This window comes from Mustela nigripes, chromosome 14 (assembly GCF_022355385.1).
Source record: "Mustela nigripes isolate SB6536 chromosome 14, MUSNIG.SB6536, whole genome shotgun sequence".
In the NCBI taxonomy this organism is placed as follows: Eukaryota; Metazoa; Chordata; class Mammalia; order Carnivora; family Mustelidae; genus Mustela; species Mustela nigripes.
The window spans coordinates 46,908,905-46,925,177 of NC_081570.1; the positions used below are offsets into that span (position 1 = coordinate 46,908,905).

At 46.5% G+C, this 16,273-nt stretch overlaps 1 protein-coding gene across 3 annotated transcripts in view; it reads right to left on the reverse strand.

Moving 5' to 3' along the window:
- DAB1 (DAB adaptor protein 1) overlaps window positions 1-9,309 on the reverse strand; it is a 1,136,100-nt gene extending 1,126,791 nt beyond the window's left edge. For 2 of the 3 annotated variants that reach the window (XM_059374891.1, XM_059374888.1), the window contains exon 1: window positions 9,060-9,309. The gene's annotated coding sequence lies outside the window, so the exon portion shown is untranslated. The remainder of the gene's footprint in view (window positions 1-9,059) is intronic. The other variant, XM_059374892.1, reaches the window with a different exon arrangement.
- Between the last annotated feature and the right edge of the window lie 6,964 nt (window positions 9,310-16,273).

The window sequence follows — 16,273 nt, forward strand, 5'->3', positions numbered from 1 at the left end:
ATCTGCCATGGGCAGAGAGAGGAGCTCTTCTGGGGCAGCTCAACGATCCCCCCCATCTGTTCCTAGCAACAGTGTCATCTCCACTGTAACAATTCCATGATGTGGTTGACTAGCTGTCCTCACACCCAAGCTTGGCTCCCAGGACCCTTCTCGAATGCAGTAGGCTACCCAACACCCATTAATAAATCCCTTTCTGCTTAAACTGTGTCATCATCAACTAAGAACCTAATTGATACAACATGACAGTTCCTTTCTTTCTCTTCTTCAAAGCTGCCTGACCTCAGAGATCCTCATTCATTGCTCACCCAAGAAATAAGTCTATGAGGCCACTTGTGCTCCTGCAGGGAGAAAGGGAGACCTGTCTATATCCAGCTCAGACCAAGTGAAACAGAAAGTTCTGGAATCCTGATGCAGCTACACAACATGCACAGCCTCCAACCACGCTTTCACAGAAATAAGATCCAGGTCTTCATTGTTGACTGGCCCCAGTGTTCATCTCCTATTGGTTTTTAACTCAGAGGGAGAAAGGGCATGATTAAATATCACTCCCTCCCATCAAAATCCCCACCCCCGCACCTAGAAAAAATAGATCACATTTGTGCTTTGGAAGCAGGGAGACCAATTAGAATCAGCCGTTAGGCTGAAATAAACCCAATTCCAGAGTCAGTCTGGAGTAAGGAAGGAGATGCTTCTGTGTTAATCAGGAAGGCAATGGGAGCCCATGGGGTGCAGAAACTTCAGCTGGGCGATGCAATCTGTTGATTACCAGGAGACCGTTTTTCGCAAAGGAGGTCATAATCTCAAACTTGTACTATTTGCAGGGGGCTGATTTTCCCCTTGACTCTCACAGAGTTGCCAACACACCTGCTTCCAAAGCATGTGGTCTCCTCACCTAGACATCTTAGAACAGAGAACGAAGGCGGAGTAAGAAATCGGAGTAATTAACCTCGAGTGGGGCCATGGAGAACTATACAGGGCAGGAGCTAAATTAAAGAAAAATCAGCCAAGAAGTTCCAAATTTTCTAGTTCCTGAGCTCCACACCGGCAGCAATCTCGACCCTCCTCCCTGCATTTTCTCATCACTAAAACACGGAAAGAAAGCTTATAAATAGAGCTGTCTTTATTGAGCAACTATTTTACATGCCACACACCAGTGGGCAGTGGGGAGAAAAAGTAGGCCACTGTACCAAGGGGTTGACAATCTGGCAAGGGAGCGGAGAGGACACCGGGAAGGGTGAGAGTAGGTGTGGCAGACACTGCCAGTGTCTCTGCCAACTTGCATTCTTCCTCTCTTCTATTATATAGCACCCTGATTCTGGCTCATGGCCACCCAGAGTTAAAACAGCACCCCTTGGTCTCCCTTCTTTCAGGAGGGGCCAATTGCCTTGGTGCTGGGCAATGAAGATGTACAAAGAGATTTGTACATGCAACTTCTGGCCACGCCCTCAAAAGAAATGGGAAGGCTCTCCTCTGCCCTCTTTTTTTTTCTCTTCCAGCCCTCTAGTTTGAATGAGGATGTGGTGCCATGCTGTCCCAGATCATGAAGATGATAGCAATGTCTGAGAGATGGAGAAGCAGCAAGCTAGAAGAAACCTGGACACCACACGACTTTACAGCATAGAGCTGCCCTATACACTCAGGCTTTAACAAGACTGAAATAGATACATTTCTACCATTCTAAAGATCTCTTAATCCATTATATTTAGGGTCGTGGCTACATGACATCAGAGCTATATCCCAATTTTTTGAAATGGCCACCGCTTCACTTACTTGTCAATCTCACCTTCCCAGAAAAGAGTTGTAAACAAAGAAACAAACAAACAAACAAAAAAACCCTAAACAGTCACAGATGTATCTTCACTGGGAGCTGGGGCACTTTATGCATAGTAATGGCAACCAGGCCAAGACTTGGCTGATGTTTATTGACCTTTAATATACGCACATTTCCAAGGAGCAGGATTCCTGACATTAGTCCACAGCCAATGCAAAGATAGGGAGAAAGGGAAGAAGACAACTTTTAGAGGCAGATAAACTGACAATACCAAGACACAATAACCAAGACACAATACAATAGGGAGGATAAAGACTGAAAAAGCATAAAAAAAATAGATATTGGAATCTAAAATCTGTACATCCATAGGTCTGAGGTTACTTGTATATAGGGGCAAACAGTCCTGCATCACTAAATAGTCTTAAGGGAGTGGTTTGGATGACTCAGTTGGCTAAGCGTCTGCCTTTGGCTCAGGTCGTGATCTTGGGGTCCTGGGATCTAGCTCCATGATGGGTTCCCTGCTCAGCAGGGAGTCTGCTTCTCCCTCTCTCTCTGCCCCTCCGCACTCCTGCTCATGTTCTCTCTCTCTCAAAGAAATAAAAGTCTTAAAAAATAAATAAATAAAGTCCTTAAAGTTATCAAGTATATAGCCCAACACAGTAATTGATGCTCATAATGATATTTCTGAGCCATGTTCATTTTAAAAAGGAGGGAAAAGTAATTTATTTATAAATATTTCCAAAACATCAGTCATCTTGAAATTTTGTTAATTTGAAACATCCCAGTCTATGGATGCCATGTATATGTTATTTCATATAATTCAATATTAAATGAAATACACTTGGATATCACACATGTAGTCAATGTTATAACCATTTATTCTGAACCTACACTTTTTCAGGCCTTGCCCTGGATGTGATGTCCTAGAGACACATGATTACCGTCTAGTAACTCACAGTCTAGTTTGAGCATAAACAAAGAGATCATTATGACACCAGATCCAACTTCCAAGGAAAGAAAGTCACATACAATATAGATGAAAGAAAAAAGAATGTGAAAGGAACCCTTATGAAATGATAAGAAAAAGACAAGCTACCAAAAAGAAAAATGGGCAAAGATGAATTAGCCATGCACCGAGAAGCAAATCCAAATGTCCAATGAACATGAGATCTAAAACACAAAGTAAGTAACAACAAGCTACCACTTGCCACCTAACCAGGTTAGCTAAAGTAAATGATAACACATGCTCCTGGCAAAGATATAGGGAAAAGACTATTATGTGAACAGAAATGTGAATTATTACATTCTCCTTGGAAAGATACATGGCACTATCTCCTAAAACTTTAGAAAGTACATATCCTTTGTCTTGGAAATATTAGTTTTGGGACTCTCTTCATATGAGAGCAAGCATAGCAACAGGTAATGATAAACAGACAAGGATGCCTATTTCAGAACTGTGTATACAAATTAGTGGAACAAAAGTAAATGCTCATCGGTAGGTAAATGGTTGAAAAATTTGTGGTGTATTCATACCACTGAAACTCACAAAGTCACTGAAAAGAGTGGTATACCTATACCCATTGGCTGAGGGAAGGCTGGTGGGGGTCGGGGGCAGAAGAGTTTCCCATAGTGGTTTATTGTTGTTGTTGTTTTTTAAAGATTTCATTTACTTATTTGACAGAGACAAAGATCACAAGTAGGCAGAGAGACAGACAGAGAGAGAGGGGGAAGCAGGCTCCCCGCTGAGCAGAGGGTCGGATGCGGGGCTCTACCTCAGGACTCTGAGATCATGACCTGAGCTGAAGGCAGAGGCTTTAACCCACTGAACCACCCAGGCACCCCAATCCCATAGTGTTTTAAGTGAGAAATACAGGATGCCAAGAAATACATATACATCTATCTCATCTTTTAAATCAATGACAAAAATCCTTCCGTATGTAAATACTGGTGTGAACATATACATGTAAATATTATTAAATCATAGAGAAAATACAAAAGAATAGGTTATTAGATTAGTTTGGGGGGCAAGGGACAGTAAATAAGCAAACAAAACTGTATTTAAAAATAGATGCCCCGTTATGGATACTGGGGAAGGTATGTACTATGGTAAGTGCTGTAAAGTGTATAAACCTGGCAGTTCACAGACCTGTACCCCTGGGGCTAATAATACATTACATGTTAATAAAAAATTAAAAAAAAATAGATGCCCAGGACAAAAATCAAACAGCTTTCATAATAAGGCAGAGCACAAAAAATCACATCCATTTATATATGCTAATATATGGGTCTATGGACATAAATGAAAGCACAGCCACTAAATTACAGATAACATAATGGGAATTTCAAATGATTTTTGCTAACCTCTTATATTTTTTCTGTATGTTGACATTTTTTAACAGTTAACTTGTATTATTCACATAATTTGAAAAATTAATAAAGTGATTTAAAAAAAAAACCCACCATGGTCAGTGCTGGTCAATATTCATTAGAGTTAACTAAGAAAACCTCATGCAGGACTTGACAACTGACCTCAGCCTTAAAAGCCTCGTGGATCTGGAGGAGATCTGAAAAAGAAGGGTCTTTCCAGCAGGAAAAACTGCATAAGTACAAGTACGGACACAGACATGAACCTGGAAACTAACCCTCAGGCAGTCTGCCTTAACCAGAACAGAGGATGAAGAAAAAACTCACGGCTGGAACTCCATGACCACAGTAAAAGCAAACAGATAAGAAGCAGAAAAGGCCACCACCATGCATAAGCAAAAATATAATTTTGGGAGTTCACATTAACAAAGGAAACAGCTTGGTTTCTTCAAGTTCTACAAATTGACAAATATTTTGAGTTCTTAGGACTCTGTCCATGGGGACACCATGTGTTTCACTCAGATGTAAACTTCAGTTTGGTAACATTTTCATTTTAAACCCTCCTTCCTGTCAGTTTCCAGCTCGGCTGTAAATATTTGCTGGAAGAAAAAATGTCACTAAAGATCTGAGCTCAAGCTTCCAAAAAAAAAAAAAAAAATGGTCATTTTGAAACAAGAAGAAGTCATATTCTGCATGTTAATTAAACAAGAAGTCTCAAGACCTATGGCTCAGAGTTCATTTTGGAAAAAAAATCGTTTTTATTTATTAAAAGCCTATGAATACAAATGAATTCTTTATCTGGTGTTCTTTCTTGTTTAATTCTGTCCCCTTTGAGACAGGAACTTCATGGGCTTTGCTAGATAAATTGAAAGGTTGTCTAGTGGCACTGGGTCTTCTGTCCTCCACAATAAGGTTGTTTCATAAGCTGTAAGTAAGCAACTGTTAAATGGTACAGGGTTCCATCACTCTCACCGACAAAGAAGGGGTCTATTACCAAGTGATGGTCACCACCTTGCCCAAACCAACCAGTGTCACAAAGCAGCCCAACCGAAGTTGATTTCAACCTGAGAAACACTCCCTTTTCTCTTCTACCGGTGGCTCTCATTCTCTAAATGGGGCTTGTAGCCATGAGGGTCCCAATATTCCTATTCCCACCATCACAATAAGAAGTATGGAAGCTAATATTGTTCTTCCATTTCCAGGAAATTGAAAGAGACACACAGGACCTTCAAGTGACCCTTCCGACGAGCAGAGTTCACAAGGTAGAGTAGGAATGTATTTTCTAGAGAAGGAAAAAAGGCTGTACCCACAAATCTATGAAAGGCACGTCTGTAGCATGTATATGTGATGTGAGTGTGGTGAGTGTATGCATGTGTGTGTGTGGTGTGTGTGTGAGAGAGGTCTTGTGTATGGGTGTGATGCTGTGTGTTAGGGTGTGTGTGTGTGTGTGTGTGTGTGTGTGTGTGTGTGTGTATAGGAGGGAAGCAGAAGGCCAGGCTCTGAAAGGCTCTGAAGTCTATGGTCAGATATTTGAATAATATGCTTTAGGCAATAGGGAAACTTTTATGTTTTTTGATCTGGGGAATAACATGATCAAAGCTATGTTTTAGAAAGATCAAGTCACAGCTCTGGGGAGGGCCTGTACTGGAGGCCAGAAGAGGAGTCGGAGGTACTGAGGATGGTCTGGAACGAGGACAAGGCGGCTGGAGAAGAGAAAATTAATTGGAATTACTTTCCCATCACTCTTAGTTTTAGATGGCAGGTAAAAGTGTTTACTATCGGGGCGCCTGGGTGGCTCAGTGGGTTAAGCTGCTGCCTTCGGCTCAGGTCATGATCTCAGGGTCCTGGGATCGAGTCCCGCATCGGGCTCTCTGCTCAGCAGGGAGCCTGCTTCCTCCTCTCTCTCTGCCTGCCTCTCTGCCTACTTGTAATCTCTCTCTGTCGAATAAATAAATAAAATCTTAAAAAAAAAAGTGTTTACTATCATTATTCTTTTTTCCTCCAACTTTAAATAAATGAAAAATACACTTTTAAAAATTTGGCCATTCTATGAATGATGGACCTAAAGACAAAGGGATACCTTCCCCTCCAAAGTCATTTGGACACTCAGCTTGTCCAAAGGGAGTACCCCAATCTGACCCCAATGAGAGTGCTTTTGGGGCTATGCAAAGCACATCTACTAACAAACAAATCCTTGCCAGCTCCAACCCCACACCAGCAACTGCATCCCCCAGTCAAGGAAGAGACAAGAACCAGAGTTGATGGGTTTTCTGCGGTGCAATGTTTATGTCATAAGTAATTATCTGATTATGTCAAAGCTCAGATCCTAGCAAGTCTATCTGGAATGAGTCTTTTGCGGTTCAGGGTTTTCCTCTACATTTTTTCAAGCCAGGTAATAAAACAAGACTTTGGTTCATATGGGCCTTTCTCTCCCCTTCTGCGAGCTAGAATTCCTCCTCCCTGTATGTCCTCCCGTGCCTACATTTCTTCCTTCCCTTCTCCCTTCATTCTCTACCTCTCCTGCTTCTTTCCCACTGCCTGCCTGTTTTCGCAGCCTGAAGCTCTCTCTCTCTTTTCCCACTCTCCCCACCTCATGCTCTTTCACTCTGTCCTCTCTCCCTTCCTTCTCCCCCCATCTCCCTTCCCACTATCTAAAAAAGCTACAATTTTAGAAGAGGAGGAAGGCCTTTGCTAGCACAAGAGACGAATAACAAACAGGATCGCAGTGAGGTGAACGGCTGAGTCCTGCTTCAAGAAAAATAAATAAATAAGTCTCGGAAAAGAGAGAGAGGGCTGAACAGTGGCCCTTCATTTTGAGGAAAGCGGGTGGAGCCTATGGCTCCCAGTCGTCCCTGAACACCAGTATCACTAGGCAGCCTTCCAGCTGGGCAATTCCTATTTGCTCCTAAGCCCCAGCCAGCTTTCTCCGCTGGGAGTGAGGTGGCACGGCTGCTGTCACATCGCACTGCTCAGCTACTCCTCTTGATCAGCTCAGAAAGGAAGAAAAGCCATAAAATTCAGAACCAGCTCATGTCAGCACTGCAGGGGATGTCAGGGACCACCTGGTCCAACGTGGTCAGGTCCCCGGTGGAAAGGCGAGGACCCTGGCTCACTAAATGCCAGGGGGACTCATTATTAGAAAACCCAGACCTAGGACCTGTTGCAAAAAAAAATCCCTCTGCCCTGGGAACAGCTCTAGGTGTCTGCCTTCTGAAAATAAATCCAGGATATAGGGTCCTGATGCATAAACAGATAGGATGAGCTTAAAATAGAGACAGAAAGGGATTCAAATGCACAGGGTGCACATTAGAAATCCCGTGTATGCTGCTGGCAAAAAGGATTTGAGAAAGGAAGTCTGCTGAAGACGGGGCTGCAGTGGTAGAGGGCTCTAAGCTCTGAAGACCTTTTTAATATGGCTGTATTGTAATACTGCAGTGCCAAACCCCACCAGTCACTCCAAAAAAGAAAAAGGAAGCCCCGCTCAGCAGCAGAACTTCCCAGCCCTGAAGACAGATTGTCTCCCATTTGCACCCATTTAATAACCGCTTTATTTAACAAGAGTGGGGGGAATGTGCATCCTCGGAAGCCAGAGCACAAGAACCTCCTTCTGCAACGACGCGATTCCTTGGACATGAAACTAAAATGCATTCCTCGGAACTCACCCTCCCAAAACAGCAGCAAAGCCACTGTGAGGCGATTTCCAGGGGAGAGTCCCCCCCAGAGACAAGGGGGATGGGGCTGGCAAGCAGGGGACACACCTTTTCTGAGCTGTTGGAAACATGCTGCCTGCAAAGTCCACCCAGACTGTGCTGTCAAGGGTTAATTTCCTGGGGTTGGGGGGGGGGCGCGGAAAAAAGGAACAGATGCACACACGCATACCCCTACTGAATCCTCACAACCTCTGCCGCCACCATACATTCGGATTTCTTTTTTTTTTTTAATCTTAAATTCCCAGAAATTCCCCCATCAGCCATATCTTTTCGGAACAGCCCCTCCACCTGGGCTGGATTCCCATCTCATCACCAGTGAAAGCCCAGAGAGCCGGGCATAATTATTTTGCTACAAGGTTATGCCTAATTGGCCACTAACCTAATTGATTAATCATCTCATTTTTCAAGGCAGCCTCAAAGAGCCAAACTGGGGGTGGGGTGGGGAAGAGAAAAAAAAAAAAAAAAAAACGTGTCCAGGTGGCGCGAGGGGTAAAACTACAGACTGGGGGAAAGACCCGCAGCCACCTTGCCTTGTTTCTGGACACAGGAGTGGACAGAAAATCACAGAAAACCCAGAATGAGTAGGGAAGTGCCCAAGACCACAAAAGGACAGAGCCGGGAACCTCGACGCTGCCCAACCAGCCTGTGTCCAACCGCCTCTGAGAGGATTAAGTTGTTTCGCCTGGGCTGGGAAGGGTTAAGTAGCTGCGCGTCAACCCAGTCTCAGCTACCGCGGGGGGAGCAAAAACCACTTGTCCCAGTGTCGGCGAGTCCCCGTGGGTGCCCCGGGGGGCCGCCCTCGGGTTCCGGCCACAACTTGCGCGGTTCTGCGCGGCGGCCCTGGTCTGCGTCTTTGCGCGCCACCCAAAACTTTGCGCACACTGCAGCCGCCGCCCGCCCGCTTTTCGCAGCAAGTCGCACGCCTCCAAGTGCCACGGCAGCCCCTCCGCAGCCGCCGCTGCCTGGCTTCGGGCTCCAGACTTTTCCCTCGCCGCCTCCAGTTCCCACCCAGGGGGCTCCCTCGCGGCTGCGGGAGCGCGGCACCCTCCCCGCGTTGGGCAGGCGGTGCGGGCGCAACGATCCAGATGACCACCTCGCCGGGTCCGGGCAGCACCCGCGGGACAGATTGGTCGGCGCGGCCATCCCCACCCACCCCGGCGCGCCTACCCCGAGCCTACCACGCCGAGGCAAGCGAGCGCAACACCTTCTCCTACCTTCCCGCGGCTGAGGACCACACTCTCCGCTCAGCCCTCTCGACTCATCCTCCGGCTGCAGGAGAGGGCAGTGGGGCTCCGCTTTTGTTCCCTGGGGTTGGCAGGTCTGTGTAGGGCCAGGGCGCGGGAGCTGCCGCGGAGCTGGGTATCCCGGACGGGGGATGCTCAGCTCACTCCCAGCAGCTCTGCCGGCAGCAGTAGTGGTGGCGGCAGCAGCGGCAGCAGCAGCAGTAGCAGCAGCGGTAGAGATAGTGCCGGCTCTCTGCAGGCCACATCTTTCATACCTTATACATCACTACCGCATTCCCCCGAATAGGGGAGCCCCACAGCATTTCGCCACCTAGCGCAGAATGCAGGAGCCCGCAGCAGTGGCAAAGCCTACCCGGCCAGGATGTGAACACTGTGAGGAGAGGACCTCAGTACACGCTGGAAGACTCTCTCGCCTCTCTGATCTCAGTGGGGCCTACATCGTGCAGCCATTCTGCGGTGCTCACCTTGTGGGACTGGCTGTTTCCCGAAGAGGTCTGGACTTGAGGCTATGGAGGGACAATTTACTAGGGGGAGCCGTCTTTGCTGCTGTTGTAGTCTTGGCCAGCACGTGCCTTTACACAGCCTCTTCCCCGCTTTCACACACACGAGGCTTTGCAGCAGCAGACACACATTTCTCTGTGTCTTAGAGACACAGTTCTGCTCTTCCCAAGATCCAGTATGTAGGCTGAGGAGCAGGCAGACAAGGGTTCCAGTTTCAGCGCTGTGTCCATAAGCAAACTAGTGAATGATGATGGAGCCTGCATTTCTTCATCTGCAAAATGGGAATCAGATTATCTGTCTCATAGGATTGTTGTGAGACCCAAATGAGATAAGCACAGAACTTGACACATGTTGAGTGAGAACTTTCTTCCTTCATCCCCTACAGGTCCTTCTTTCCTGGGATAATAACACAACAGTAACAGCTCACTTATTCAAAAGTATTTACTGTGTGCTTACTTATGTGACAGTCTCTATTTTATGGAGTGGGGTAGGACTTCCCAGAAAGATAGGCAAGTGATCCTTACTCTCTTGAAACTTTCTCACTGGTACAAGGACACAGAAAAAAACCCCAGCAAATTAGCAGGACACTGACAGATACTACTAATTATGGCAATGCAAATGACAACCACTTGATGTGAGGTGGTAGCTAATGTGATAGGAAATGACCAGGGTAGGACATCCGGCTGCTGGTTGGTAAAGGACTGTCGACAAGATGGTAAGGAGCCAGGCATAAAAGATCTGAAGGGGAAACACTAAAGACAGAAGAGCAAGTGCAAAGGCCCTGAGGCAGGAGTGAGTTGAACGTATTTGAAGAGCAGAAGGAAACTGACTGTGGCTGGAAGACAGCGAGAGTGGTCATTAGTGGTATGAGATAAGATGGGGAAGTCAGAGAGAGAGGTTGGTCTTACAGGAGGAGGTCAGGTAATTCGACTCAGAAGTTTGGAGTTCAGGGAGATGTGATTGTTCTGGGATTGGAGATAGTAGTATTGCATTTGTAAATGCTCACCTAGGTTGTTATCTGTTATGCAGAGAATAGACTGGAAGGGACATGGGTGGAAACAGGGGGAGTAATCAGAGGCTCCTACAGTGGTGCATAAAAGTCCCCTTCCTTTTCCTGGCTGGCACCACCATAGTGACCTCTCCTCCTCCACTAGGTTAGTTGAGGGGAGGGCCACTTGGCCAGTACCTTGGAAGCTTGAAGGTGAATCTCTTTCCTCACCTGGAAAATGTAAATAATAATATATATTCTTATTAAATTATTGTATTAAGTAAGGGGACGAAGGACTAAAGTGATAAATAAGTGTTTCATCTTCACTGTATTTATCACTTCTAGAACCTCCAAAGTGCTCCTCCAGGGGCCTCCAGAGTGCTCCTACAATACCTCTGTTCCATCTGAGGGAAGGGAGGCTCTGCCATCCCTATGCTGGAACTGTCCTGCCCAGGACCTGGCAGATGTAAACTTGGGTCTAGAAAGAGTTCCTCTTGACACCTACCAAAAGGCTTGTATTGGTAATCCCACGTTCTGCACCCATCCTCTGTCTTCTTTCCAAGCAGGAAACCAATTTTCATTTTGTTTAGGTTGTGTTGATGTTCTTTTCCTGCCTGACACCATCGTCTAGTTTAAAGCAAGCAGGACATCATCATATGAAGCGCTGGAAGTATAAACTAGAAGGAGGGGGAAGGGCTGGGTGGGGTAGGATGGCCTATAGAGCTGGAGATGAAACAGTCCTTTCTCTCTTAGCAACAGGAGGAAAGGTTCTCAGCTGAGACACATGAAAATCTCTTGCATCCATGCAGTGTAATAGATTCCAGAGGACTTCAGAATCCTTTTCCCAGGAATGTTTGGGTATCCCCCCACTTTGACAGATGAAGGAGCTGAACCCCAGTTCGTGATATAACAGAGCCGGCACTTGGACCCAGGTGCTCTTGCCTTTCTCCCGTTTTGTGCCTGAAGGCTTCAAGTGACCCCAACCTAACAGAGTTGTCTAACTTCTAGCATTCTCAGGCACTTATCCAACTAGTTCCCAAAGACGGTCAGTTCATTCCCTTACACGCAGCTCAGTGTCTTACACTCCTCCCCATCTTTCTCCATGCCAGTTTTCTTTGGATACTAGGACACTGAAGTCCAAACAAGGATCTAAAATGTCAAGTGGCACTAGGAACTGACTTGCTTGCTCACTTTTATAGGTTGGAGATCAAGGAAAGACCAGATGATAATGGAGCATCTTTGATCTGCTGCATGGAGCTCAGAGAGAAGGTGAGACCTGGCTTTGAGTCCCTGCTCTGTCATTTACAGTGTGTTCTTGAGCAGGTTCTGAGTGCTGCCTAAGTTTTAATTACCTCATCTATCAAGTAGGGTCAGTATCTGCCTCCCCGGGAGGCGTGAATACGAAAAGGGGCTGCTATCAGAACATACTCAAAATACAGAATGCATCTTAAATAATTATATCCTTCTCTAGTCCTCTCCTTCCGTCCCACCACCATTATTGTGCTGGTTGACAAAGGACTCTCCAGAGGAAAAAACAAAGCTCTGATTTGTGGCATTTGCCAATTCCCTTGGTGTAAATATTCTCACCATATCGGATTTTGAGTTATCAACATGATGTCCGTGGATGTGGAGTTGGGAGGAGGGGTGCCCCCCAGCTCTTGTGAGCCTGGACTAGCTGAATTCAGGACACCACTGCCCATCGCTCACAGAAATCAGCCCTGAACAGGTGAGCGACATTTTAGAGCTCACAAACCCTTTGTTTCGTATCATCTCCTAAGATACTCACAAGAATCCCTGGAGGAAAGCATCATCCCTATAGATCTGGCTGACAGAAAAATTGAGACTGGGAGGGATGGAGTGATTTGCCCAAAGTCAGACAACTAGTAAGTAAAAGAGCCAGGACACAGGCCTGCGCCTTCTGGCTCCAAATCCAGCGACCCTTCCTCCTCTGTGCCACTCATTTCCTGTGAGATCACTGCCTGTCTTTCTTTTCAGGTGCCAAGATCCCAGGGCCCAAGCCTCTGTTTTTCAATCTGACAGGCAAGAATAGTAATCCCCACCCTGCCTTTTTCACAGATGCCCTGGGAATCAAATGAGATAATCCAGATGAAAGTGTTTTTCAAAGCACAATGCACCCTACAAAGATAAAAGGATGAATATTACAGTCAGTAGCTGGAGGGAAAATATGGGAGCAACAAATCCCAGGCCCTGTGGGGACTTACAGACCACAGGGGAGGCAGTACCACCCTGAGCACATTCACTTCAGATCTATGCTCAAAGGAAAATGTGCGACAGGATGTTCGTTCAATCCCCCTTTTAAATGTTTATTGGCACCGAGACAGTTGGAATTGTTCTCCAGAATCCTTGTTGCTTATCCTTCTTGCTCTCTGCAGAAATATGCTTATTCCCTCCTCCAGCACTGCCCCCCACCCCACTCACCTCTGTCTAAGAGGTCAGGATCAACAGCTAAAAGCAAAGGGAATGTATTGGCTGGTGTCACTTAGCAGTCCTGGGGAGTCCAACTCGAGTCTTCATTGAGTGCGATGCTACCCTTGTGTCTGTGATCGACCTCCAGCTCTCTCTCCCTCTCCTCCTCTCTCTTCTTCCCTTTCCTCTATAGCTTGTTCTCCCTGCATTCCCCCTCTCTGCAGAAAGCTTCTTTCCAAGGGGAGGGTGGCGGGCAGGGACACGGCTACTGGGAGCTCTAGTTTTATATCATCTCAACAAAGAGATATTCTGGGGGTGCCTGGGTGGCTCAGTTGGCTGGGCAACTGTCTTTAGCTGAGGTCATGATCCTGGAGTTCCAGAATCGAGTCCTGCGTCAGGCTCCCTGCTCAGTGGGGATTCTGCTTCTCCCTCTGACCTCTCCCCTCTCATGATCTCTTTCTCTCTCATTCTCTCTCTCAAATAAATAAAATCTTTTAAAAAATAGAAAGAAAGAAAGTCTACTTCCCAGTTTCAAGCATATAAGTCCTACCAAAAATAATTTTTTTTCTTCCTGTCCTGGATTGGATCACATGCCTAACCTCTACTCTGGCCAAGGATAAATGTGTACTATGACCGGCCAAGCCTGACGCAGACCCATTCCTGTAGCCAAACATCAATGGAGCAGGGGAGAGGCAGTTCCCCTACAGCAGGGAGATCCCATTACCAAGTCAACAGTACTGGACACAACATTAACAGCCATCTACTATGGTGGCAGAGCCACATTCAGACAACAGCCTTCCCTAACTTCAAAGCCTTTGCCTGTTCTATCATCCTGCACTGATCGCAAGCATGGAGCACAATAGGATTAGAAACTAGGATGGCAAACAAATTGCTTCTGGAATGATAGAATATCAGCTTTATTAGTCAAGGCCATGTCTGACTTTTCTTCAGTACCTAGCACATCTTGGGCACTTGACTAATGTTTATCGAATGAATGACAACAGCAGTTGATTGATAGGAAATGGTAGGGTTCTGAGTCCCTACCAGGAATCAATAGTAAAGAAGGGTGAGACTGATGACTGATGGGGCCACAGGTGGATGTGGATGGTGGCTGTATTTAGTATTTATTTGCTGACCCTGCTCTGTAACCAAGGCTCGGCATGGCAGGATCATCACTTCTTGTAATCTGGTAGTGTTGCTGCTTAATACCGAATGTCATTCCTTAGAATACTGTGTGTCCAGCTCTGCCAGAGGACAGTGTGCAATTCCTATTGGCCTAGTGGCATTGAGCCACCACTAGTAGGCTGCCATTCTCAACCTAATGCGGGCAGTCTGCCTTGGGCCATCCACACTTTCTCACACTTGTCTTCTTCATGACCAAGGCAAGCACTGGTGGGTGAATACTGCAGGGGACAAAGGGCAGGGGGGAGGGGGAAGGAGGAGATTGCCCAACTGGGAGACAGAAGACAAGAGTGGTTCTAGTTCGCTTTTGGCTGGTAACTTGCTCAGTGACCTGGACAATGGTATTTGGGCCTCCGTTTTGTACTCAACTCATGTTCATTACTCCACCTTGATGTAATGCCCAAAATAAGCCTGTGAGGTAGGTACTACTCCGTCCATTTTACATATAGAGAAACGGAGACCCCAGGAGATCAAAGCGATGTGTCTGAGCTCCCCTGTTGGGAGGTAACATGGCTAGGAGTCAATTCTGGGACTTCTTGCCCCAGTGACTGTACCCCACTCATTGCATCACTGCTGCTTCTCCGGGGCCTTTGGCCACAGAGCTCAGTTACAGGGTCTGTGAAAAGAGGGTGTCCCTTCCGGCCTGCCCCTTCCTTGAAGAGAGAGAGAGGACTGAGAGCCCAGTGCTGCCTGTTGGAGAAGGTGTATGTTTCTCCCCTTGTAGTGGAGGTTTAAGAGAATACCCTCACCATCACTGGCATTGCTGCCAAAGAAGCCACAGATTCATGGTTGCCAAGGTGATTCGAGGGACTGCAAGAAGGATGGACTTGGCAGGAAGGGCTCCCTGGTCGCTCCGCAGAGTTCTGAAGATGACGGAGGCCTGCCCTGGCAGCTGTGAGCCTCTGAGTGCAGTCCACTCTCCACGGGCCAGCAGGCAGACAGCACAGCACCCTTACAGGCTATCAGCAGACATCAGAAAAGAGGGAGGAAAATGGGGAGGAGAAACGTGAGAGCTTTAGGCACTTAAATACGTGTTGAATTGTGAAGACTTATTCAGAGATGTGATCAGATGGTAATCAAAGGGACCCACTACAATGCTATGATTGATGACACACCTACTGTGTGCATGAGGTCATTGACCCCTCCCTCTTGTCTCCACAGCACATTATTTATAGCATCCTGATTTATATCATCTGTTTGCCTGGCTGTTGTCTCCCACTAGCCTGCGAGCTCCTCGAGGCTATGGGCTCTGTGCTGTTCCTCTGTGCATCCCCGGAGTCTAGCAGACAGGCTGGCACTAATATGGGCCTGGGAAACATTTGATGAATGAATAAACGTGCTGTGTAAGTACACAAACAAGAACTCATCCAGGCTTTCTGACTCTGAGGCCACAAATGGATCTCCCCCACCCTTTTGATCTCCTACAAAAATTATTGCCTGGCAATTAATTTGACACTCCTATGCTGACTTGCACCATCTCTGGAGTTGTTGTATTATGCCATAATTTGAAATTTTTATTGTTATTAAACATTTCTCATGAGGATTTATGTCTTGTTTTCCTAACTAAGCTCATTCATTCATGCAATAAGCATTCGCTGAATTACGCACTGGGCATTGTTACATAGGCTATCCACTTTAAGCCTCCCTCCTTCTCCATGAAAATATTCATTCAGACCCTACTGTGTGTGTCACAGACACCGTGCTCAGTGTCGGGTATCACTGGTCCTAACAGAACTCAATCTCAAATGCCTTTAAGGGCTACGTTATTGGCACAACACGTGAAGTCGTTGACTGCTAAGAGGGAGTGAGTGTTTGGACAGGTGTCTGCATATGGCCACGCAAAGGTGCCCAGATGACAGGGTAGGATGGGCTGAAATCCAGTCTGCTCTGTACTCACCAAACTGTGTACTGGGGTAGAGGGTGAGGTCTAGCTGCAGCTAGAAACAACCTTTCCTTCACTGGAAGTCACTTCCACTTGCCAAGCCTGCCCTTGAGGCTACAACTGGCCAACAGGGCTTTCTCCTCCCCAAATCTGCACAAGGGCACTGCATATCTAAGGGACAGCCTATTATCCGTGGTATGTGTT